The sequence below is a fragment of the Hordeum vulgare genome, chromosome 7H, assembly GCF_904849725.1.
Source record: "Hordeum vulgare subsp. vulgare chromosome 7H, MorexV3_pseudomolecules_assembly, whole genome shotgun sequence".
Classification (NCBI taxonomy): domain Eukaryota; kingdom Viridiplantae; phylum Streptophyta; class Magnoliopsida; order Poales; family Poaceae; genus Hordeum; species Hordeum vulgare.
The window spans coordinates 425,331,788-425,358,621 of record NC_058524.1 but is presented as its reverse complement, the minus strand read 5'-3'; the positions used below and the strand labels follow the sequence as shown (position 1 = coordinate 425,358,621).

The window sequence follows — 26,834 nt, the reverse complement described above, 5'->3', positions numbered from 1 at the left end:
ATAAAACCACATTGATGGAAGTGAAAGCTTGGTCATGTTTTTTAACTTTCATATGAAAGGAATGTTTGAAGCTTCCTATGTTTTGGGAGTGAAACTACATAGGGCATGTTTATTGAAATGTTTTCTATGGAAAATTGCAAACTTGTTAAAGTACCTGGAACCAAACTCAGTGAGGAATTATGTTTGAACTCGTGAGGAAAAAGGGATAATACATGGTGTTGAAATTTACTGTACCTTCGTTATACAATCGTACCTTAGCTTCCGGAATTTGTGTTGCATTCAAGTAGTGGAAGGAAAGACAAGAAGGTAAGGGAATGTCACACATCATACTGGATTATGGAAAGTGCATCACAACATGTCACTTGTTAAACACATTGAGGAAGCTATTATTGTATCTACCAGATGAGGAATAAGTCCAGGTACGCATATTCAATTATTATTTTTAGTACTGATATGGTGCAGGTTCACTGACCAAAGTCAGGAATTTCTTTCAAAACATGGATACCGATGGAACTTTATTTACTGATTGGATTTGATATTTATGTGGTTCTGAAAATTTATTGAACATGGTTATCATATATTTTGACTCAATGTGGAATTATACATATTATTAACGATGTGACGGAAAATAAATGATGCCGAATTTTCACTTAAGGAAGTAATACTGAAGGTGCCTATAAAGGTGGAATTGCACTCAGGAAATAATACTCGAGACGCCGAGGTCAGTTATGCTGGAATAATTAGGCGGAAACTAAGGTCTCTAGTGACCTTAGTGGTCACAACAAGGAAATATATTGATGGAATATATCACAATATATATTTATGAAGTTTTCAGTATAGTGTTAATATGATTGTTGGTCCTTTGTCTAAGCATTTTAGTCAGGAGGTATTTGGCAAGCATGTTTTTAGGCTATGGATTTACGAATATTTGAATGATCGTTTTCGACAAGTGGGAGATGTTGGAATTATGTGTCCTGCAACTATATTCAAACATAGATATCGGAATTACTAATATTAGGAATACCTTATTATGGAATTACACATGTATTTATGCATGGAATTGCTTTACATGATTGTCATGGAATTATCATTTGTTGGAACGTACTTAAGTTATATGCTGAAGGAAGCTGGTCGGTCATCGGTGGAATACAATATACTATTTATATTGGAAAGACTACCCGGGTACACTGATGAACGGAAGAAGCTAGATCGTATAGTTAGATTACAGCCCTAATGTTGATCTACGTAATTAGAGGAATTTACACTCTATTACGACGCGTTGCTCACAAGCGTGTGCTCCAGGGACCTAACGAGTAGAATCCGTTAACAGACAAATATGATCGTGGTTGGTAATTTGATCTGGACTCTATCCCGGAAACTAGTGGAAAATACTAGGAATCTTATATCTGTATAAGAGGTGGACTCTTTGAAAAGACAGTATAAGAAGGTCCCTACCTCCTAGCCTCAGATATGCGATTGTGAGCGGCACCACGGATAAGCGGAGAGGAATAGGGGGTAGACCATAAACCCTAAATTTCTAACACTCCATACTGGTTTATTGCCCCCTTCGTTTTCTGGACCAAATTTCCACTTTAGATTTAGCTAACGAAATGTTAATGCATATCACAAAAAATAATATCATTGAGAACCATGTTGAAATGGAATCCAATGATATAATTTTTGGTGACCTGCATTAATACTGTATTAGTTAAATGTATAGTTAAAATTTGGTATAAAGGGGACACACAAACAAGGACGGAGGTGGTTCTTACCTTTTTTAGTGGAAGGTATAGGTCTTACCTATATGCACCAACTTTCTAATATATGTACGATGCAAGACCCAACGTACCAAACTATATATATGGGTAGCACGATACAACTTATAAATTCAAAACTAAGTGTTATACTTCACAAGTTTGGAACGAGAAACTAGACCATGTACATCACGCCTATGTCGTTTGCGTCGCATCCCACATGGTCGTCCCAGCCCGCTGCTCAACGTGCATTGGCTAGGCCTATCACTAACTGGGACTGTATGTGCATGAACTGACGATGCGTCAAACTGGCAAACTCCCCCGCTTACTCCACGAGGGAACTCTATTATAGTACTAAAGTCATAGAGTACAAGTACTCCGGTACGTGCTAAGCATGTTAGTTGGTAGTATTACAATTACAAGCCACAACTAAATAGAAACAAAATACAAGCAATATCTTGTTTGGGGTGATTTATTTCTTTATTTAGTCAATGTATTATGAATAATATCATGTGGGGGGCACCCAGGAAGCAACGTGGCACATTTGGAAGTCTTGTTGCGAGTTTCTTGTGTGGATCGAACAGTGTCATGATGCTGGTTTCGGTTTCGGAATATCTAGATGATACCTTGCGTGTTATCATAGGAACTCTTAGTCATATGCACATGATAATACAAAAATTGAATAACTTTAATCACTTTGAACTCATATGTGTACACGATACTTGGAGTATAATTGTAAAGATAACTATGTGTCAAGTATCCTATCAAGTTTTTCACTAAATACAATTATATGGCATAAGTAATATCATAGGTTTACATAAGTCTAATGTATATAAACACATTTAAACATGGATTTGAAATGGAGACGCTATAAAAACTATGTACACATTGCCATTTTGAGATACTTCTTGTGTATTATGCGTGACTCTTGTTATAAATCAGATCCATCAGTATACAAGTTCTAAAAATTATGACCAAATCATTCATATTTGCAAGTGTGAAAACGTGTGTTAGATTAGATCATTGTATCCGCTCATACTGCTCGAGTAACAAATAATATTTTATCTATAGAATTTTTTATCTATAAAGACTATAAACGTTCTAGGACTAAAGATGATAATGGCCATGGATATGAATCTACTATAACTAAATAGGAGACACCCATTAGCTAATTTCTCTTAACATGCAAGATACCCACATCAGCAAACAACATACAGCCAATCAACTCAATAAATCTACCACCTCAGGAAAACAAAATCACGAAAGAAATCAACTATACACGCTGTGTATTTGCATGCTCACTTTGTTTCCCATCCCAATAACGTACGTCAAATGAACTCGGTCTATTGTGCTAGCCCATGTAAACCACAAGCCTCATCTCAGCTTCAATTCCCATCGCCACCGCTACGGGAGCTTTTATGCAGCGCCGCAGACGTCCGTTAACGATCCAGCGCCTGCAATATTGCTAGCATGAGCCGGCCCATTAGAGTGATGTCCAGTTTTTTTTTTCATTTTTTGTTATGAAAATAAAATTATAGAATCAGAAAAAGGTTACAGATTTAAAGAAATAAACGTTCACCCATTCGAAAAAAAAATATCTTATCTTTTAAAAAAGCTAATCAATTTTGAAAAAAAAGTTCATCAATTTTAAAACATTGGAATTAAAAAAGAAGTTCACCCAATTTAGCAAAAGTGCATTAAATTTTTAAAAAGTTCAATAAATTTGTAAAAATTCATAAACAATCTAAAAAAGTTCATTGAATTAAAAAAAATCATAAATCTTTAAAAATTTCATCCATTTTCAAAAAGATGTTCATCAAAATTCAAAAACATTCATCAATATGCAAAAACCTTCATCAATCTTAAAAAATATTTGCGGAAATTTAAGAAAATGTTCTTCAATATTAAAATGAGTTTGTATAATTTAAAAAAAAATATCAAACGGCGCCTACATGGTCCGACCCATTTATGAACGCCACCGTTGCCAGTTAACTGACGCGTGTGGCGCGAAATAGGAAATGCCCACCGCAACCTCTTCCAGTTCTGGGGTCGAACATCGCCCGACCACAAATGCACATGGAAGTAAACTGCAACATTCATCTCTTCTCATTAACACACCCTCTATTATTCAAAGAGAGTGCTAGATGAAACTGAGCGTCAAAGCTTTTGCATCTAAAAACATGTCTGTGCTGCCATCCTCCGTCATGAATACTGCATTGCCTCTCATCCGACGCCACTCTCCACACTGGGACTACGACCAGGGTGCGATTTCGTTACCGGCTACCTGAAATTCCATAACGTCGAGGAAGGCATAGTTTACCGATGTCTCCGTGCGTCATTTCTCGGCCGGCGGCAGCGCCGCGGATTCTGGCCCAATCAGCAAAGATGTATTCCAATGGGACTTCATCATGAGATCTAGCACATCATCTTACCAGGTGAGCACTACCGCGCTTACCTTAAAATTACATCTTTGACATGCCTGTGTGTGGTTGGTCGTTCCAATTCTGCCTTTGTGTTCACCTTTCAGTCCCTACTTCACGGTCTGCAACTTCTTTTAATCCATGCTGCACTCCATGTCCCTCTACAATCCAGCCTATCAATTCCATGTATTTTTTTGAAACGAAGGCAAAACATCATACTAATTAAGAAGAAAAGAATTGTCCGATTAATTAACAAAAAACCGTACAAATACTGTTACAACACGTTCATACGGGACACACACGACGACGTGGCAACCCACAGAGGAACACACACGTCGTCGAGGAGAGAACACCGTCGAGGCTGCGACCTGGTGTCATCACACCTACATAAGGGCGACTCCGACTCCACCATCAACGACCATCAATATAGTCTTCACCGCAAGCAAACGCCGAGGCCCACGCGGCCACTACCAAACAGTCAACCGCACACGCCAACTACCTGGCAGTTCCGACTCTGTCGACGAACATTGTAGGAGAAAAGCACTAAGCCTGCGCCGAGCCAGCACCACAACCGACCACCCGCCTCGCATCATCTTCGCTGCAAGGCCCCGCTTCGGCAGCTCCGACTCCACGAAGACAAAGTGAGGAGTGGCAATCCCTCGAGCACGCCGGATGAGACCGACTACCAAAACTCAACAGCAGACCAAAGGATAGGTGGCTAGTCATCGTCCTATACTTCCGTCGCTGGTTGGGGCGCATTGGGCGCTTTGTATCTCTTTATTTTTGTTGTTCGCGGATAGCTGTACTCTTGGTGGACTAGTTTACTTTGTATAAATAAAAGGCTGCATGCATCGCTCGATGCAGAGGCCGGGACGATGCCTCCCTTTAAAAAAAAGGACCAACTCCGCCCGAAGCCGTTATCGTAACCACACAAGAAGTCGCGCCAACCACTTCGCCAGTCGGGCACCTACTAACCCGGAACCCCCCCAAGGAGTAGCGACGTGGGAGAACGACGTTGTCACCCAACTCACTTTGGAGTCTTGGGCTTTCGCCCGATGGCCATGGTCCGAAGGTGCTGGACGAGGAGAGATTCTACAATGACCCCCCAAGGAGGAAAACGACGTCCACAAACGTCGTGTCGTCTAGGCTTTCGCCCGAAGCCACCTCACCGAGCACCCCCACGCAACCGACGATGCAGCACCACCGGTTCGCAAACCCGTTGTCCCACACACCTCCTACGAGACGACAACGCCACCGGCCAAGCAGGAGCCGCCAACCTCCCGTCGCCAAGTCCCGCGGAATCCAGCCAACCCAGATCTGACGGAGCCCAGCCCAATTCCATGTATCGCTTGGATTTCATGGGGCCGCTCTTTCACTTGGACATAAGGTAGCAGATATCCTTTTTGATTATACCGAATTTGATCGTTCTTTCCTTTTCATTTGTCTTACACAGGTGTTTTGCTAATATGTCTTTAAATTTCTCATGACTTTGCAGAAATAGTATTGATGTGTAACGGCGTGATTCCTACCAAGAAGTTCCGAAATTGTCAAGCATCCTATGCTGCGTTATATATGTAGACCTTTTTCTACTGATTTTTTGAAGATGCTTTGTGTGCAATTACCACTTCGTTTATTTTGATGCTTAGTGTTCCTTAGTACTTTAGACTTCTTATGCATGGGATTTATTTTGCACCTACAACAATATTTCTAGCCCTCAAGTGGAACTAATCTCTACCTAATAATAAAGCAAATAGTGTTTTTGGTCGTCCGTCATATGTTTACCCTCGAAGTTGTTTACCCTCGAAGTTGTGAATAATTACCCACCATGTCACCGCTAAGTGAGGAAAAACGATTCGTTTTCTTCACACAAGTCGCGACAATGGCCTTTAGTTTATTTAGTGGCGATCTCCAAATGTAACACTCGCACAATGGTTGCCGTAGTGGCTACGGACTGAACCTTCTATTGGGAAGACCAGCGTTCCAGCCTAGCTTCTCGCTTTTTTTGCTTTTCCCTTTTTTCATCCTTTTTCTTTCCTATCTGTGATCTTTGGTTTATTTACAAGCGATCACCAAATGTCACGCACGCATTAAGGTGCCGCACTGGCTAGAGACTGAACATTCTGACCCAAACACATTGGTCCGCGCCCAGGATCTTGCTTTTTTTTTCCTTTTTTTAATCTTTTTTCTATCCTATCTATGCCTACTTTTTCTTTAGTCTTTAATTAATAATAAAAGAGGGATTGATCCTTTCTTCCGATTTTACGTACGTAAATTTTTGTCCGTCCCGTACGCACGGTTAAATTTGTACCCTAGCCTAGCCTTCGTATGTCTGCTCTTCATCAAATTAATTAGACTCTGCACTATGGACCTTCTCTTATGGACCGTGAGACATCCATTGAAATTTCTTGGCAAGCAAATCTTAATTTGTGTTGAATGGTGCCACCTTGCTCTCTTATATAGATATCCATCAATTTTTATATGTTGACAAGTTACATGAAATATCAACATGTGGCTTCAGAAATAAACAAATATACATAATGCAAACACAAGAGAGGCCTTCCAGTGAATGAGCAAGCACCGAAGAAACATAATGAGGATATTTCACATCCATGGTTAGAATAGAGAGAGAGAGAGGTGGGGGGGGAGGGAGGGAGCCCTTCATAAGGTTCAAATGGATAGTCGGACAACTACGCTGCAATAATACCAAAGAGATGCATGTGTCACATGCATAGAGGACTGGCACGCTGGCTTGCCCTTGCATGGATAACATCATATACTAGAGAGAGAATGAAAGCTTGACAGGATTCAAATGAATGATCGGAGAGCCATGCCTCTCTATAATACCAATGAGATAGAAGATGAATCAAGCACGCATCATAATTGCATAATTATGGCTTGCCCTTTCATGGATAGCACGTAATATAGCAAGGAGAGAGAGAGCTTCGCCTTCCAACTTGTTTTAAAAAAATCATAATTTACAAATAAAACATACTATAATATTCTTACTGTGTTTACAAAAAACATCTAAAAGGTGATTTTACATTTTTCTATTGTTATATTTTTCATGTTCTTCAAATTGCACAATTATGCTTTGTTATTAATGTCCACTGATAGTTTCATAAAACAAAAGCACTTATCGTATTTTTACTGTATTTCTATATGAGGTGTATTCCATATGTCTCAAACAATGTTACATTTTTGGGATACTAAATTTATTCAAGAGCATTCTATACCTACTAATAAAGCAAGGTGCGTTTTTTTGAAAAATATCCATTCATCCATGTTATTGTTTTTAATATATTACTATTCAAAGTGGTACTAATTGTTTGTGTACGCCCGTTCAAAATAATTATGAGATCACTTGGGAGCGCATGGCAGATGACGTTTTCAACATAGCGAAGCACATGTGTTATAATCAAAACAGAGTGCATGCGCCTCAAAAGTCAAAACATGGTAGCCTTACCAGTGATGAGTCATTGATCACTAAGAAAGAAGAGCTTCAGTCTTGTGGACACTTCTACTGCCGTTGCAACGCACAGGCATTGCGCTATACCTATTAATAAAGGAAATAGATATTCTTAGTCCTTCATGCTATCTCCCCTAATAATAAAGAGCGGAGCGGTTCTTCGTCCGTCATGGCCATTTTGCAAAAAAGTCCCCCTCTTTTATCAAAATCAACCCTTAGTCCTTCATTGAGTGGAAAAAAACATTTCAGTTTTTCAAAAAAGCCCCTGTCCTCCACTGGTAGCTTATCCGTTCGCGTTCTCCACCACTGGGTGTACGCACCGCCGGTGGACGAGCCAAGGCGTCGCGGGCGTAGGCTGCGACGGGCGTGAGCAAGGCGAAGGACGGAGGCGCCAGTACCAGGGGAGGACGGGGGCGAAGGAGCGTCGCGGAAGGATGGCGGCACTGGTACCAGGGGAGGACGGGGCGCCAGCACATCGCGGCGGCCGTTCGTTGCGGCCCACATGGGCGAGGCGAGGGACGGCGATGCCGGTAGTAGGGGAGGACCGGGGCGCCAGCAGCTGGCGAACTCGGAACCAGGCGTTCCCTCGCCGGCTTCTTCTACGGCAGCAGCGCCAGCACCACGGGCCAGCTGTGTCTGGAGCCGCCCTTCTGCTACACCAGCCTCTCGAGGGACCGCCGCCGCGCTCCGTTCGGCGCCTCTTTCACCTTCCTGCCCAACCACCACCTGCCCGTCGATCTGCTCGACTCCTGCAACGGCCTCCTCTTCTTCCGCTGCTACCACGTCTCCCACGCAGTCACCACAGCTCTGCCACCGAGGAAGGCCGAGCTTCCACGGGTTGCCGGCAATGGCAAAGCAACCGGATAACGTGACGGCTGTTATGACTCTGTCTCGCTGTTCTTGGACTGCTGAGGTGAAGTGGTGGCCACTTCAGGTTCAGTTCCCTCTTTCGACGTAGACTCGGACGGCTCTGTCGGGGTTTTCAGTGAGAGTGAGCTGCCACTGCTGGTGATGGTCTTCTGCTGCTCCTCCAGTATCCTGTGCAAGTATTTCGCATGTTCTTCTATGCGTAGCTGCAATTGCCTTTGGACCTAGCCAAGATTAAGCACAAAGACTGTCAGAAAATTGATAATCTCCAGACAATTTTCCAAGATGAACTTCAGACATGTTGTATATCTGAATTCTGACACGCATTTTTTTGGAAAAGGAGGTTACACCCCCGACCTCTGCAAAATTCTGACACGCATGACAGTAGTGAAATGCATTTTAGAGTTTCTGGCATGCACCTCTAGCTGTTCATGGAGCTGTTTCTGAACCTCCAATTGCATCTGTAGAGCTTCTGCCAAGTTCCTAAGAAAGGAGAAGGGAAGATGTGTAAATTTCTAAGGTCACGGTGTTTGCTACGCATGTACTTCGGTGTAATAATTCAGAGAGCTCACTTGTTTTTGAACGGATAACTTCCACTGCTACCCGGTTGTACCTTCTTAACGTCCAAGGAAGCCTTCTTTTCTGCAAACAACAACATCCATCAAAATTCAGAACCGCAGAAGAGGCTGATTCCGGTTACTTGTGAACAATATTCATCTTTTGTAGTTTGTTTACCTTCTTTGATCTCTGGAATAAACTTTGCATGTTGGTACTTATGTTCAACAAAGACAGGTGCAAACTATGAGTCACAGTGTAGAGAAGAAGAGATGTTTGATTTCATTTTCAGTGAAGTGGGGAGATAACCATGGAGTGGTACCCGCAAATGACTCTTTACATGATAGATGGTCACGCCTTCCACTTTCATAAGCTTCCTTGCTGATATCTGTTAGTATAACACTTGGATGAATACATGTCACTTCTTTTCATTACTTTGTTAGAGGTTTTCTTTTTAGAACACAAAAGTCGTCTGTGTTTGTCGGTATTGTTCTGTTAGGGCTACCTAAAAGAGTTTGAAATAAGTGTAAAGTGAAAGTTGATACTAAAGCAAATTGATCTTTTTGATCTGCAAACAAATTTCAGTCATAATATATGCCACTCATGTGAAAACTTAAGTGTTAAGAATATTACAGTCGTTCACTATTTGATTGTTTTTTGAGTGATAAACTCCATGCCAATTGCCCCTTTGCACAATCGGAATATGAGAGCATCACTTTATTTATTGTTCAATCACAGAAAAATGGATCACGACTTTGAATCAATCATTGTTGCTTGTAATATTAGTTGGAAACTAGATATATGGATTAGAGAAATCCAAGTTAAGCATTGATCTAGAGATTGGATGTCCGATCCACTAACTTAACTGTAAAACTGTGATATTTTTGTCCCGTTACAACGCACGGGCACTTGTCTTAGTTTTATAAAAAAACTCATGTTGTTGACATTAAACCCGCAATACATATCAAATGTTTTTTAAAATACTCATATCTTCTAAACTGTAACTTCAAATTTAACATTTTATATACGGAACTTAATTAAAAAACTATGTAGAATATAAATATGATGTTATTTTATCCGTTAACCATTAAAAAAAATTACTATCTTGGATGCAATCCTAATCAATAATGTATTATCTCTCTTTCTTTCATACTGGTACTGATCCGGATTATGCATATGTTATTATTGTATGATACTACCTTCATAGTGCATTATATGATAAACTAATATCGTAGGTGATCTCATTTATTGACATGTAGCATAACATTTAACATGATACGGTATCTATCTATGTTAATCTAATCCTCTTTCTCTTCTTTAATTACTTGCCACATCAGCATTTTTGCTAGTCTCAATACTATGATAGTAGCTATGATACCTCATTATGAACAGCCTTATATCTACAGTCCCAAGGTCGAGTTATCCATGTAGGTGAAATTACTCTACTTACCTCAGGCTAGCAGAGCGCAAGAACGAAAAGAGCAGAGCACCTATTCTTCCTCTTCGACTGCAAGCCACACCGGTTGGCTTGTCGGGCACCACGCCAGAGCAAGGGAAGGAGGGGCTCTCCTCGGTGGAGCTGCGATGATGGCGCGGGGTGGGTATGGAGGGCAGTCGCGGTCGGGAGAATGCGATGCGGAAGGTCCGGCAAAGGCGTTGTAGCAGCTGATGACGCTTGCGACGCTGAGAGCGGCGCTTCACCTGGGTACACTTGGAATGCGCACGAGCCACAGTGCCTCTACACGGCTCCGGCGCATCGCCGAGAGGGAGGCGGGCGCAGACCAGATGCAGCAGCTCCGGCAGGAAGCCCAGGCAATCGCTCGTGCTCTTCCTCGTTGTACGTCGTCTCACAGCAGAGCGATGGGCTGGTGATGAAAAGCAGAATGCAGCAATTGATCAGATCGGGATTTCGTCATGGGTACCGCGCATCCGGGCATGGAGGGTGTCGTCGTGCTCGTAAAAGGGCGCTTGAGGAGAGCGGCCGGTGGTGGAGAAGAGAAGGCGATGCGAGGCAGCAGGAAGGCGTTGTTGTTGCCGGCGGTCTGCTGCGGATGCATGGTATCACAGTCCAGGCGAAACCGACGCGGGGCAACGAAGAAGCGCTGCAGGTGCCGCCGACGTGCTGAATGCGTGCAGCAGCGTCGGGCAGGCGTGGCGTGGCATGATGGTGAGATATCGCGTGATGAGGTAGTGCGCACGGGAGATCGATTCCAGTGTCGACGGGTCGATTAAGAACGAGGGTAAGACGACGTCTCTATGCTTTTCGACTGCCTAGTCAGTTACAGAAGGGATCTCCCTCCTTTGTCATGAATTTGTTCATGACTAGTTAAAGTCCGTGCGTTGCCACGTAATACAAAAAATAATGACTCTACTCATTTATCACGATACCCTTTAATATTTGATGTGCTTATTTTGGACGTGGGGATGATCTGCATCGTTGGATTGAAAAAAATGTACCAGTTGCATTTATTTGAGGATGCCATTTGTGCTTCGAGTATTTACAAATAAAATTCTTAAATGAGGTTATGGTACATGGGCTGATGGACAAATCATTGAAACGGTATAATTCAAAAATGAAAACTTACAAATATAAAATGAACACCTTTCGATAATTTGGTCTCTTGAATTTAACTCGGTGTGAAGAACAATCCAAACCTTCATGAATGGTTCTGAACCTACATAGAAAGTGCTGATGACGGTACTACCCCCCTCATGATTTTGATGACAGTTTCTCAATGAATCAAAAATTCCCACAAAAAGAAAATTCAGTTTTTCATGAAACCATAATCCAGTAGTAATACAAAAGTAGCAGCTAAAAAGATGTCAAATTAAATATCATATGGATACAAAAAAAATCTTGTCTCCATCAGTTTACACAAACATCAATAATGACTTAGGTTATTAATATTGTATCATCTACAGCATAACAAGAACAAAGACAAGTGATGTATATGAAAAATTCAGCGAGAAGATATAATCATTAAAGCAACATGAGTTCTTACTGGTACCACAACAGTCACTCTCTTCACGTCCCACATCTTGCATAGTAAATAAACAATGTGGGAAGCTAGCTTGTATACAACAAGTATAGTATGATTAATCTTCTTTATTCTTCATAACCCAGATCGATTAAACCCCAAGCATATGACATGCAATTAGCACAAAGGTGATAGATTGCCGGAGGAGACATGATGCAACTGAGGACATCCGCTCCATGGAGAATGATGATGTCCGAGTTGTGCCTATGGGCCAACCTTCTGTTCCCGATGATCCCCTTCTTCACCATCACTACGAACTCCCCGTCATCGATTCAATCAGCCTAATCAAATGTATTATATATCCAGGACAAATGGTCAATTTGGATTTCATATTTGTAATCATTAACGAAATAGTACAGACTAATGAATGGAATTAACTGAAACCAATTAATTATTTTGAGGCAGAGACTGCAGTGAATAGACATACGCATGTTGTTATTGTTGACCTCCCTGATGATGTGTTGATACCGATGACAACTTGTATGGTGTTCTTTCGAGAGGTATGTTCACCCCCTCAATGGTTGTGTATCCGTTGTTGTCTTTGTGGAAGTAGGCTAAGGCAGCAAACATGCGCTCATCTGATAATAAGCCCCGCTTGATCTGAAAATTAAAGTAGACCATGTAGCACATAAATGAGTCATAAATAGCAGCCAATATATGTCCTTTCTCTGTGCGATGGAATCTGGAAGTGTCAGCAAGGACAATGACACCCCATTTATCTCCATCGACAGGTCCTCCGAGAGCATGACAACCATTAGTAAAATGGGAAAAGAAAACTGAAACTTCTTACCCACCAATATTGGTCTGATTTCTCATAATATGAGTCCACAGAAGCTGGAAACAATTCTAGACATCCCTACCTAAATATATTGATCAAATAAGGGTATGCCCAAGATGTTTACAGTATGGAGGAGTTGAGAGAGAGAAGAAAGTGAGTGGGACAATCTGAATCAATCACAAATTCTCGACAAGCAATCATCAACTTCCTCACCCATGCTATGATTCAACGTCCAAAATATATAAACAAATAACTCATGTCTGGATCGAGATTCAGTAAAATGTTTAAGTAGACATAAATAGTCAGTCTAACTGAATGTAGAAGTTTATCTAATGGGGTAGTGTTAATCCTCATGAATTATTACCATCCAAGCATATTTCAATGATAACAAGTAAAACAATTCTGAAGCTGCAATGTAAAACAATTCTGGGGCCTCGCACGCTCTTCGACGTGGTCACCCAGCGGTGGCTGGACGCTGACCGGGTCGGCTCTGCACTATGCAGGAGGAATGGTGGATCGTAGGTGGCCACACGATCTTTGTTCGATTCCCCTCGGACATATAGAGTTTATTTTCTTTTATCCACTAACAGGTGGGACCGTCATAAGGTAGAGAGAGGGTGCTATGATTTCTGACCAGTCAACCGAGCAAAATATGAAGTTGTACGATAAGGCAATGACCGTTTAATCACCTTAAGTCGTATATAGTGACCGTATTGGTCGTATTCTTAAATACAATGACCAAAGTGAGCTTTCGACATGACCATGGATGCATTTTACTCTAAAGGAAAACTGGTGAATTGTATAATGGACAGAGTGACAACATAAAATTTATAATTTCCATTTGGCAACATACCACTGGACTTCTCATCCAACTGTTTCTTTCATGACAAAAGGGCAAGCACAATCAACTTCAAAGCAATGTAACGATGAAAAATTGATCTATTTAAGTAAGCTATTCACAAGTAAAGCCTACTCAGGTTTTCATACAAATATTCAAGCCCAAAGTTTCAGAGAGATTGTTTGTTCATAAAACATTTGACGCAATACATGATGCAGAGAAAATGGTAAGCAGCCGAGCAAATTATGGACAATTTTGAAAATACATAATTCTCGCGAGCAATCAGTACGAAATAAGTTTATGCCACTAAGATGGGCCATTAACTTAATATCTACACAACTAGCTTCAGTAAGCCCAAAGTAATGGTTCTTGAAGCAAGAAACGAGACGATGATCTTTACAGGATCTACAACTTCAGACCTTCGATGTAGATTTCTGAGCCTCATGGAACAGTGAACTTCGAAAATGCATCCAAGCTGTTTGGTAGCAAGCCGCTGAGACCTAAACTGTAAGTTCCACTCAAAAGCCTGGAGTCAAATGCCCCAAGCTCTGGCTCGCGCGGTGGATTCAGGCTGAAAGCGAGCAGGTAACCATATATAAGAATCCAATCAGCAATTGGAAGAGAAAGCAAAACAAAGCATAACAAAGATATCAATGTTTGTTAAGAGTCCCTAAATGATACCATTGACACATCTAGATTTGCATTATCAGTATTGCCCAAGCCTGGTATCTAAGGGCTTGACTCCTCTTTGCTGCCTTAAGTAGAGCATCACTGCAACAAAAAAGGCTGATAAGAAGCACATACTGTGTTCGCTAGACAGAACATTACAAGAAAAATGGCAGTTACTTGGTTGCCATCTGTATCAGACTCAGGAATTGCACCCAGGATAAACGAGGTAATAGCACTACTGTTGCCATGAGGTGAAGAGAACATCCTAGCTGAAGTTTGTTTCCGGGGAAATGCATGACAAGTTTCTTCTGCATCCCAAACTGATGGATTTCAGACCTTCGGTTGGTTACTTGTTTGCTGGTGAGCAATCAAGGAGGCAATAGCAGCATCAAATGAATCACACGTAGCAGGAATCCGTCGGAGAATCGAGCTATTTTGCAAAGGTGGTTGTTTACTGTCTTGTGAGGGTACAACTTGCGATAAGAGTGCTCCGAAACTGATATTGGATATGCAGTCAATCCATGAGAGCGGTGTCAGTTTCTTTGGCTATCCTAATTTTGGAAACATAAAAGAGGATTAAGTGTCAAGTATAAATGACATCATCATTGGAAGAATCAAATGAAATTGCATACTCACCACCACAGTTTGTTCTATGTTACACACAACAGATGGACTCGCAAATTTACTTGGAAACTCAAAAGGATGTGAAGGTTTGTTTGGAAACTCAAAAGGATCTGAAGGTTTGTTTGGAAAATCAAAAGTGTCTAAAGTTTCGTTTGGAAACTCAAAATGGTCTGAAGGTTTGTCACCAATAGTCTTTTCTGTAGAGTGCAGTGGTGCCAAAGATTCTTCGCTGCTTTGTTGCTTCAAATTATGATCAAACCATCCATACCTACAATAACAAAATGATAATTAGTTGAAATTTTTTGTACTCGCTTGATTTTCATATCATGCTGTTCGACAAGAGTCTCCAAATCTGAACCATCATTGCTAATTTCTTTTATGACAAGCTAATAGATACAAAATCATGATCATCGGAATTAATGTAGAGAGAATTAAACAGAGACACACACACATGCATGCGTCCTTCATAGATATTATTACAATGAAGGTAACCATTTCTCGGTAAGAAACCAAACCTTAAGCAAAATGTTGAAGGGCTGCCAACAGCAACATAAACATCAACAGCAGTGCAAGAATCATTAATACTCCATTTTTCACTGCCAACTATGCTATCCGATCTAGCACCATAACGGAAGAGCATGAGGTCGCCTTTTGTACAGCTTGAACGACCCTATTTTGTGTTCAGATGTTGCACAATTGAGGACATCTTTCAAGGAGCCAAGGTCAACTCCAGGTAAGGATTGTGTTTCTCCTGTTAATTAAGTGGTGAAAAAAGCCATAAGCTAAGCAGTACTTATACAAGTCTCTTGCAAAAACAGAGATAATCACCTGTTGTAGAACCTTCTGAATCGCCTCATCTACTGGAAAAAACTAAAGCTTCATCTTTTTAGAATAATTTGGTGGTTGAGCAGATAAGTTTGTCAAATTATTAAATGGTACTTCAATAAAGCTACCACTCTTCAATGCAATCTTACTGACGGTAAACGATTGACCATCTTCTCTTCTGCATCCATGGAAAACTTTTCTCAACAACCAAAGAACGAACGAATTGGTAGAGTGGGGTAATGATGACTGCTCACATGTATCATACATATAACAAGTAGGCAGGCCGATGTGGATGTAACAGGGCGGCCGCCCCCCTCCACCTCTCCCCGTGGCCAGGTATTGGGTGTTGACCTCGAGTGCGATTTCCGTCCACCGAACGAGCTATTAGAACCCTTCCTTGGACAGGACCAAACACCTCCGTCCATGAGGACGGGGGAGGGAGCCCCAAAACTTGGGCGAAAATAAGCGCATTGGCGAGGGGAGCGTAAGTGCAAGGGCGCGGGGAGGCGCTGTTGGGGATATTACCCACAGTGTAACCCGCCCTAGCTGGGCCGGGTCACTAAAGGGGCGACTCATCTATTGATAATACAAGCCTTGGCCCAAGACACCCAGGAGCGAGATGGCGGTTCAGGAGTATACAGAGGATAGACCGCCAAGGAGGTTTCCGATCTTGGAAAGCACGACGACTTAGAGATAAAGGAAACCACGATTTGTAGCGTGGCTAGGACTCTTGTAAATTCTAGGGCCTCGAACTGTATATAAAGGTGAGTCCCATGGGGAGGATAGGGCAAGTTAGAAATCATCGAGAGCTAGGTCAGGCGAGTTACGCCCTCCTTGTAATCGAACCCATCATCAATCTACACAAAGAAGGACGTAGGCTTTTACCTCCACACGAGGGGCCGAACCTGGGTAAACCTGAGTCTCGCTTTCGCTCACCCCCTTTGAGTCGCCACCAAGGTGCGATGGCTCCTTCATTAAGTCCTTTCACGAGGACATCTGCCGTGACAAAACAACAATAGTTGGCGCACACCGTGGGGCAAGCGCAAGGTGGAGTTGAGTTCTCAAAGGGAGCCCTACCAGGGTCACAAAGCTATGCGGTCGGCATCATGACGAAGAGACGCCGCAGAAGGTCCTACATCGATAACTCGTTGTGGGGGCCTGAAGCCGATTCAGTCGAATCTGGTTACAGAGTCCCCTTCGGCAAAATCAATGATACGCCTCCGTCGTATCTACTTTTCCGAACTCTTTTGCCCTTGTTTTGTACTCTAATTTGCATGATTTGAATGGAACTAACCCGGACTAACGTTGTTTTCAGCAGAATTGCCATGGTGTTGTTTTTGCGCAAAAATAAAAGTTCTCGGAATGACCTGAAAATTTACGAAGAATTTTTGTGGAATATATAAAAAATACTGGCGAAAGAATCAACCGGAGGGGTGGAGCTGTGAGCCCACAAGCGCACCAGGCGCGCCCCCCCGGGCCACGCGTGGCAGGCTTGTGGGGCCCAGAACGCTCCACCGCCTCCAATCTCAGCTCTATTTAGTCCGTCTCGGTCGGAAAAAAATCAAGGAGAAGAGTTCATCGTGTTTTACGATACGGAGGCGCCGCCACCTCCTGTTCTTCATCTGGAGGGCAGATCTGGAGTCCGTTTTGGGCTTCGAAGAGGGGAGATCGTCGCCATCGTCATCATCAACATTCCTTCATCGCCAGTTCCATGATGCTCTTCACCGTTCGTGAGTAATCTCATCGTAGGCTTGCTGGACGGTGATGGGTTGGATGAGATCTATCGTGTAATCGAGTTAGTTTTGACGGGGATTGATCCCTAGTATGCACTATGTTCTGAGATTGATGTTGCTATTACTTTGCCATGTTTAATGCTTGTCACTAGGGCCCGAGTGCCATGATTTCAGATCTGAACCTATTGTGTTGTCGCCAATATATGTGTGTTCTTGATCCTATCATGCAAGTTGTAGTCACCTACTATGTGTTATGACCCGGCAACCCCGGAGTGACAATAGCCAGAACCACTCCCGGAGATGACCATAGTATGAGGAGTTCATGTATTCACCAAGTGTTAATGTGTTGGTCCGGTTCTTTCAGGTGTGGTTGAATTGACAACTCAACTGCAAATACTTGAGAATATTCTTTGGCTTCCCCTTGAGTCGAACCAATAAATTTGGGTTGAATACTCTACCCTCGAAAACTGTTGCGATCCCCTGTACTTGTGGGTTATCAAGACTATTTTCTGGCGCCGTTGCCGGGGAAGCACAACTATATTCTCTGAGTCACTTGGGATTTATGTCTGCTGGTCACTATGAAGAATTTGAGAGATCCGAGAACTAAAGTCTTGCCCTCAACTACGAGGACAGGTAAGGAACTGCCATCTAGCTCTGCAGTTGATTCACCTTCAGTTATGAGTAAGTTTGCGACACCACCTCCTGCTAGAAATCTTGATATGTCGCATGTGCTTGATGATGCTACTTCTGCTGCCCATGATGCTTATGATGATGCTATGCTTGACACTGCTTTGCCTGATGATGCTATGCTTGATACTGCTTTGCCACTTGGTGCATTCCTTGATGCACAAATTGCTAGAGTTGCTGCTAGATGTGATAATACTTCTGAAACTGTTGATACTATTGAAGTAGAACCTGCTATTTTGCCTGCTAGAGCTACCTCTCCTAGATATGAATTGCCTGATATGCCTGAGCGTTATCTTATGGAGGGAGAGATAGCTGAGGATTTTCTTGCGTGTAAGGATAGCTATGATGTTGAGAATTTACTGCGCAAGTGGAAAGAAAAACCTCTCAATGCTAGGATGAAATACGACCCGAAGTTTGCTACTTCGCCTATCTTTGTGACCGATAAGGACTATGAATTCTCTGTCGACCGTGAGTTAATCACTCTGGTCGAATCTGATCCTTTTCACGGTTATGAGTCTGTAACGGTTGTAGCCCATCTTACCAAACTGCACGATATAGCCACCCTATTCACGAGTGAGGAAAAGATCCGCCACTACTATATCCTCAAGCTATTTCCTTTCTCGCTAAAGGATGATGCTAAGACTTGGCTCACTTCTCTTGCTCCTGGTTGTGTGCATAGCCCCCAGGATATGCTCTACTACTTCTCTGAGAAATATTTCCCTGCCCATAAGAAGCAAGCTGCCTTGCAGGAAATATACAAATTTGCGCAAGTTGAACAAGAGAGTCTCCCACAAGCTTGGGGGAGGCTCGTCCAGCTCCTGAATGCTTTGCCTGATCACCCTCTTGAGAAGAATGAAATACTTGATATCTTCTATAATGGACTTGCTGATGCTTCTAGAGACCACCTAGATAGTTGTGCTGGTTGTGTTTTTAGGCATCGAACCATAGAACAAGCTGAGATCCTATTGAATAATATCTTGTGCAATGAGAATGCTTGGACTATTCCCGAACCACCTCCTAAGCCAAATCCGAAGAAAAGAGGTATTCTATTCCTCAGTCCTGAAGATATGCAAGAAGCTAAGAAATCTATGAAAGAGAAAGGCATTAAATCTGAAGATGTAAAAAATCTACCAACTATCGAAGAGATCCATGGTCTTGATAACCCGATACACGTAGTAGAAGTAAATTCTCTGCGTAGATTCAATGAGAGTGATATTCCTTTTGATTAACCTGCCACCTTATGTTTGGATGAATTTGATAACTTTGTTGCCAAACAACAAAGTTTCAATGATTATGTTAGCAGACAATTGGAACAGAATGCTCGTATGCTTAGTCATTGAAGTGCTTGTGTGGACAGAAACGTCAATGATCTTAAGCTCTTGAGTAAACATGCCTCTATGGTTACTACTCAGGTAGAACAAGTACTTAAAGCTCAGAATGACTTGCTTAACGAGTTGAATGACAATTCTGTCAGAGTCATCACTAGAGGCGGTAGAATGACCCAGGAACCTTTGTATCCTGAGGGTCATCCTAAGAGAATTGAACAAGATTCTCAAGGAGTTAGCACTGATGCACTTAGTCATCCTAGAAAGAAGAATAAAGATGATAGGAACCTGCACGCTAGCAACCCTGTTGCTGCTACGCCTGAGAGTCCAAACGATGTCTCTGTCTCTGATGCTGAAACACAATCTGGTGATGAACATGAGCCTAATGATAATATCAATAGTGATGTTCATGATGATGCTCAACCTAGCAATGATAAGGATGTTGAGATTGAACCTGCTGATCTTGATAACCCACAGCCTAAGAATAAGAGATACGATAAGAATGACTTCGCTGCTAAGAAGCATGGTAAAGAAAGGGAACCATGGGTTCAGAAACCCATGCCCTTTCCTCCCAAACCATCCAAGAAAAAGGATGATGAGGATTTTGAGCGATTTGTTGAAATGATTAGACCTGTCTTTCTGCAAATGTGTTTGACAGACATGCTCAAAATGTCTTCGTATGCTAAGTACATGAAATATATTGTGACTAATAAGAGGAGGATACCTGAGGTTGAGATTTCCACCATGCTTGCTAATTATACCTTCAAGGGTGGAACTCCTAAGAAACTAGGTGATCCCGGTGTGCCCACTATACCTTGCTCCATTAAAGGAAACTATGTTAGAACTGCTTTATGTGACCTTGGAGCTGGTGTTAGTGTTATGCCTCTCTCTTTTTATCGTAGGCTTGAACTGGATTAGTTGACACCCACTGAAATCTCTCTGCAAATAACCGACAAATCAACTGCTTTCCCTATAGGCATTTGCGAGGATGTGCCTGTTGTGGTTGCTAACGTCACTATCTTAACAGACTTTGTTATTCTGGATATTCCCGAGGATGATGCCATGGCGATCATCCTTGGAAGACCATTTTTAAACACTGCAGGGGCTGTTATAGATTGCAACAAAGGCAATGTCACTTTCCATGTCAACGATAATGAGCATATGGTGCACTTTCCAAAGAAACAATATCGAGTACATTGCATCAATGCTATCGAAAAAACTTCATCGATTCTTATTGGGAGCTTTGAATGTTGTATTCCTCCTGTTAAGATGAAGTATGATTTGCTTGTTGGGGAGATTCACATCCCCATTGAGGTGACCTAGTGACTATTCAAAAATTCTTCGTCTTCTTTTGCGATTCAAAAAAGTTTGTCAAGAAGACTTGATCAACCTCATTGACGGATTTCTTTCGATGACCATGAGATGGATGAATCGAGGAGTCACAAACCTGTGTTCCAAGCTTTCACCTTCGGTTGCTTAGAAGAAAAATGATAGATTTAGTTTAGTTTTCCTTGTTTTCTGTCTTAGCGTCCCGTAGAAAAGTACACCGAAAATAAAAGTTCTCCGAATGCCGTGAAAATCAAGTTTGATTTTTTCTGGAATTTTTGAAAAATACTGAGATGAAGAGCTAGTCTGGGGGCTGCACCAGTGGGCCACAAGCCCTGGAGGCACGGGCACCCCCTGGCCGCGCCTACCTGTCTTGTGGGGCCCACATGCGCCCCCTCCACTCATTCTAGCTCCCATCTGCTTCTCCTACCACCAAAAAAATCGTTTCGCAGCTCAAACCCGTGTTCTTGCTCTTCTTGTTGGGATTTTCGATTTCCTTGCTCAAAGCACCATTCTCCGAACTGTTTTGGGGAATTACTCCATGGTAAGTGACTCCACCATTGGTCCAATTAGTTTTTGCTCTAGTGCCTTATACTTCGCGTATTTTTGCTGCCTTGGTGACCCTGTTCTTCAGCTTTGCATGCTAATTTTAACCGGTCCCAAGTAGTTTTGATGCGTAATATGGCCTCTAGGCACTTGTGGGAGTAGTTGCTACGAGTTTGGTTGAGCCTTGTTCACTGTTCCTTTGGGTCACTGAAAATTTTAGAAAAGGAAGATGTTCAGGAGAAACTATCATGGTGGTTCCTCAAGCAAGAGAGGTCCCCGTCTTGCAATTCGGGAACCCGATCCTTACCAACCGAGGAACACACATGTACAACCATGTGAATGGCCTTTTGATGAATTCATGATTGAGGCAGGTTTCAAAGATGAGTTTGATACACTTGTTCACAATGTCGGACTCGAAGAATTCATCTTCGATAAATGTGAACAATATGTTGCTCTCACTGCCTCGTTTGTTCGTAGATTCAAATTTTTAGTTGGCCGTGATACATCTGTACTATTTGATCTCTATGACAAATCGTATACCATGGATTTAGAGAATTTCAATAGAATTTGCAAGATACCTATTTGGGGTAGTCTCAATGATCCTCCTAAATCTTCGGTTAGAGATTTTTTCTCTGGTATAACTGTTGGAGAAACTAGAGATATTACACAGGCTACCATGGGGAGCATTCATTTTCCTGCCTTGCATTATTTTGCCCTCTTCATAGGCAGATGCATTAATGGCAAGATTGAGCATTGTCACCTCTGCGCACCCAACCTTAATATTCTTAAGAGCGCAGTAATGGGTGATAGAAATTTCAACATGGGAGCTATCTGAATAATAATACTAATGAAGGGAATTTCTTTGGTGGGATATATGCTACTCGCATAACAAATTTTCTTGGAGTACCCATCCGCGAAGGAGATCCCCCGCTCCATACTGCTTTCCTTGATCGCACCGCTTTGACACGCTATCAGTTACTTGAGTGGGATGATGAATCCCTCATATACCGTTTAATATTTAACCAGCAGCGTGTTTTCCATATTACCCTTCTTGCTCCTGCCTTCTTTGACTTTCAGGTAAAACGGAGATATTACATAACGATAGGAGAGGCAGAAGAGTATGAGAGGGAGGCAAAGGCTGCTCGTCTCTGTGAGGCAGGTATTCAGGCAGTGGCTGCAGCGCGCCCGTACAACCCCCATTATGATTTTGGGTATCGCCCGGACCATCCTTGGGAGTAGACCAACTTAGGCCAAAAGCCTAAGCTTGGGGGAGTACGTGTTTCTCACAGACTTTACATTCTTGCTTATGCTTTCACTTTGTTCGTCGGTGTTCACACTTTGCCACTGTATCATCCATGCTAGTTTATTTTCTTGTTCTCGTTTTCTTTTCGTGTGTCTGTCTAGTTTGAGAAAACCCAAAAAGATTTTCTTTTTCTTATTTTGCTTGTTGGGAGCTTTCCCGTGAAAATAGTTTTATTTTTCTTTGGGTCAAGGTAGAAGACCATGGTTACAATGTTTAGTGGCTCTCGCATGCATATCTGTTTATTTGTTAAAGAGCCATATTACTTTGTCTTCTCCTTTGTGTTTGCCTGCAGATTCCAGCTTAGTCCAATGCACGAGCACTCATATTATTGTTCACATCGTTCGGTCGTGCATGTGAAAGGCAATAATGACGATATATGATGAAGTGACTGACCTTGGAAAAGCTGGTATGAACTCGATCTATTTTGTTTTTGTAAATATGACTAGCTCATCGTTCCTGATTCAGCTTTGTTGTGAGAGAAACATGTTTGCAATGACAACTTAGAGATCATAGTTTCTGATGCTATTCTTAATTAGCTAGGAGCTTATAATGGTTTGCCTTGGATGCCAACATGAATTTTGAGATGACTATGATGTAGTATGATAGGATGGTATCCCCTTTGAATGATTCAAGTGGCTTGACTTGGCGCATGTTCACGCATGTAGTTGAAACAAAATCAACATAGCCTCTATGATATTCATGTTCATGGTGATTTATGTCCTACTCATGCTTGCACTCAATGTTAGTTAATCTCAATGCATTTTGATGACTGTTGTCGCTCTCTAGTTGGTCGCTTCCTAGTCTTTTGCTAGCCTTCACTTGTACTAAGCAGGAATACTGCTTGTGCATACACTTCCATAAACCCAAAGTTGTTCCATATGAGTCCACCATACCTACCTATATGCGGTATCTACCTGCCGTTCCAAGTAAATTTGCATGTGCCACTCTCTAAATCTTCAAGAAATAATCTGTTTTGTATGCCCGAACCTCTCATGTGGTGACAGGGGGCTATCAATATCTTTCATGCTAGGCGTGTTATCCTCGATATGTGTTTATTCACTATCATTCACGAGAAAGGGGGCGGTAATTGGAATTCCCAGTTCCATGCTCAAATCGAAAATATAACTGCAAACGAAACTCCCCCTGGATTGATGTTGGTATGGACGGCACCCGAGGATTCGGCTAGTCGTGGAGTGTGATTGATCGGTGGTGGGGGAGTCAAAACTTTACTTTTCTGTTTGGGAACCGCCTATAGCATGTGTAGCATGGAAGATGGTGAAAACTCTTAGAAATTGTGTTGACAATGAAAGCATGCCACCCAAAATTATTTGTCTCTATTTTAAAAGCTTGAGCTCTGGTACCTCTGCAAATCGTTTCTTCCCTCTGCAAAGGGCCTGTCTATTTATGTTCCTGTTGAGTCATCCTCTTCTTATAAAAGCACCAATTAGAGAGCACCTCTGTCATTTTTATGCTTTGCTTCTAACTGTATTGAGTATGACTGTGACTGGATCTTCTTTGCCATGAATTACAATGTTTAGTCAGCCCTTGGTCTTTGAAGGTGCTCTGCATTTATGTTTTGCGGTCTCAGAAAGAGCTAGCGAGATACCATCTTTTCGTACTGCTTCATGATTGTTTTGATTGAAGTGTTGACGTTTGGGACTTATTATTATTTGCTCGCTAGTTGATTATGCCATTGATATGAGTTTACCGTGAGACCTAGATGTCATTTGCTTATGTGGTTAGCTTGTGCTCTTGCTGAAATTCTCGTTATGAGTTAGACATAGTTGCAACAACAAGATCAAACAGAGTTCATAAAAGTTTTACTTCTGCCTCTTTCAGTTTGTCAACTGAATTGCTTGAGGACAAGAAAGGCCTTAAGCTTGGGGGAGTTGATATGCCTCCGTCGTATCTACTTTTCCGAACTCTTTTGCCCTTGTTTTGGACTCTAATTTGCATGATTTGTATGGAACTAACCCGGACTAACGTTGTTTTCAGCAGAATTGCCATGGTGTTGTTTTTGCGCAGAAATAAAAGTTTTCGGAATGACTTGAAAATTTACGAAGAATTTTTGTGGAATATATAAAAAATACTGGTGCAAGAATCAACCGGAGGGGTGGAGCTGTGAGCCCACAAGCCCACCAGGCACGGCCCCCCCTGGCCGCGCCTGGCAGGCTTGTGGGGCCCACAACGCACCACAGCCTCCAATCTCAGCTCTATTTACTCTGTCTCGCCCGGAAAAAAATCAAGGAGAAGAGTTCATCGCGTTTTACGATATAGAGGGCAGATCTGGAGTCCGTTTTGGCCTCCGGGGAGGGGAGATCGTCGCCATCGTCATCATCAAACTTCCTTCATCGCCAATTCCATGATGCTATTCACTGTTCGTGAGTAATCTCATCGTAGGCTTGCTGGAAGGTGATGGGTTGGATGAGATCTATCATGTAATCGAGTTAGTTTTGACGGGGATTGATCCCTAGTATCCACTATGTTCTGAGATTGATGTTGCTACTACTTTGCCATGCTTAATGCTTATCACTAGGGCCCGAGTGCCATGATTTCATATCTGAACCTATTATGTTGTCGCCAATATATGTGTGTTCTTGATCCTATCTTGCAAGTTGTAGTCACCTACTATGTGTTATGACCCGGCAACCCCGGAGTGACAATAGCCGGAACCACTCCCGGAGATGACCATAGTATGAGGAGTTCATGTATTCACCAAGTGTTAATGCGTTGGTCCAGTTCTTTATTAAAAGGAGAACCTTAATATCTCGTAGTTTCCATTAGGACCCCGCTGCCACGGGAGGGATGGACAATAGATGTCATGCAAGTTCTTTTCCCTAAGCGCGTATGACTACATATGGAATACATGCCTACATTAGATTGACGAACTAGACCTAGTTACTTATCTCTCCGTGTTATAACTGTTGCATGATGAATAGCATCCGGCAAAATCATCCATCACTGATCCAATACCTACGAGTCTTTTCCTACTGGTCCTTGCTACGTTACTTTGCCACTACTACTGTCATTGCTGCTACTGTTACTCTGTTGCTACTGCTGTTACTTTGTTGCTACTGCTGTCACTTTGCTGCTACTGGTTACTGTTGCTACTACTGCTATCACCCTACTTTGCTACTGATACCTTGCTGCAGATACTAAATCTTTCAGGTGTAGTTGAATTGATAACTCAACTGCTAATACTTGAGAATATTCTGTGGCTTCCCCTTGAGTCGAATCAATAAATTTGGGTTGAATACTCTACCCTCGAAAACTGTTGCGATCCCCTATACTTGTGGATTATCAATCAACATCTTCATCGGTACGATTGGAACACCCGTGCCTGAGTCGGACAGCTCCACCGCATCGTCGAGCCGGCCAGGTATGTCCTCCCCATCGCACGACAGGACAGGAGACACCATGTTTTTGTCGGTTTTACGCAGGGAGCCAGCTTACAAGACGAACCGGCAGTCCAGGAGGTCACCCCCGTCAATTCTGATGGCGAGTCGTCTATGGGCGAGACAGATTCAATTCATCCCCTTCACGAAGGACAACTCAGAGGGTTGTCACTGGTGATGGACCCCGAGATCCTTGAAAGATCCCGTCGACAAATCGCCATCTATATGGCAGGAGCGGCACAACCTCAGCAAAACCCGACTGGCAACAATGAGACTAGCGAGACGTCGAAAACCCCGACTCAAGCCATGGCGGACTTAACAGCGGAAGTCACCAGGCTCATGACAACCGCTATGACGGCAGAGAACCAGGAAGCGATCAACGCCGAGCTGGTGAAGCTGCGGGAGGCGATGGCCAAAGCTCAGCATGATGTGGAAGCGGAAGCCGCCAGGATGGCGACACAGCAGGCCAGGATCACTGCAGAGAGGGAACGACTGAACACCGAAGGCTGGCGGCTCGAGAGACAACAACGTGCGTCCGATGCTATTCACCAGAGTAGGCATCACGGGCGCCTCCCGGCGGACTTACATCCAACTCGCCTCTTTGACGCCCCCACACACTCCTTGGGCGGGACCTGATCGACCTTTGCAAGCCACTCCAGGGGGAGGTCTGGTTAAACCACCTAAC

The 26,834-nt window shown here is 42.6% G+C and overlaps 1 pseudogene; it reads right to left on the bottom strand.

The window, feature by feature from the left end:
- Positions 1-14,157: 14,157 nt before the first annotated feature.
- On the bottom strand, positions 14,158-26,148 carry LOC123409021 (annotated as a pseudogene).
- Between the last annotated feature and the right edge of the window lie 686 nt (positions 26,149-26,834).